The 817-nt window shown below is 59.0% G+C and overlaps 1 protein-coding gene across 1 annotated transcript in view; it reads right to left on the bottom strand.

Annotated features, from left to right (window-relative positions):
- The window catches only part of LOC113215843 (pituitary homeobox homolog Ptx1), a gene marked incomplete in the record, with an annotated part of 35,850 nt that overhangs the window by 6,695 nt on the left and 28,338 nt on the right, over window positions 1–817 (bottom strand).

Here is an 817-nt window from a genome sequence, read left to right as displayed (position 1 = left end):
TAAAGAAATTCAATGCTAGGACCACGCCCCTCTATCCGGCACTGCTGAGCTAGCATCCAGTTGTTGTATTTGAAAGAGTAACTTTGCACGTTACAGATGGAGGAAATGGCAAGAGAGGGCTGAAATTTGGACACAAAAAAACAAACAAAAAACCGAGAGGATCATGAGACGTGTCGGGAAACTTTTGCGCCGCTCTTGTTTCGCGCTCCGCCGAGTCCCCCGTGGAATCCCCTCGTTCTGCCCCCTCCCCCCTCCCAACCCCCTGACCTCCCACCCCTTCCTCTCCCCTCGCCGCTTCTGTCGTGGGCAACGATCCGTTTAATTGTCCTTCCCCACAATGAAGACAGACGATGGAGCGCCCCCCCCCCTCGCCCCTACCTCCACCCTTCTCCGCCAACAGCAATACGCTCGCTATCCCGCGCGTGATTCCAAAAGCCGAAACTTTGCCAAGGTGATATTTTAGGTCCAGGAAAAATACACACACGAGGTGTGGGTAACTGCACCGAAGACGGCGAAGCGGTGAGGAGGACGAGTACGAACACCGGGTAGGGGGAGGAAGGTGTCGGTCTCGGCGGGAGGTCGCGGCGGGCGTGGCGAACCGCGCCGCGTGGCTCGCACGCGCACCAGCCGCGTGCCGTCAAGCTTATTCACAGGCGCCCCGCCCCGCCCCGGCGCTGAACGGGAAAGAGAGAGCGGAAGAAAGTATTTGAACCAACGCTGAGCAAAGGGATAGGAGAACGCGAGAGGTCGTGTGTGTGTGTGTGTGGTGCAGCGTTTAGCGCCCCACCACGCCCCGCCCCTTGCCCCACCGCGATCA

The sequence above is a fragment of the Frankliniella occidentalis genome, unplaced genomic scaffold, assembly GCF_000697945.3.
Source record: "Frankliniella occidentalis isolate FOCC.00 unplaced genomic scaffold, Focc_3.1 Scaffold2, whole genome shotgun sequence".
Taxonomy (NCBI): Eukaryota; Metazoa; Arthropoda; class Insecta; order Thysanoptera; family Thripidae; genus Frankliniella; species Frankliniella occidentalis.
This window is presented reverse-complemented; position numbering and strand designations above follow the sequence as displayed.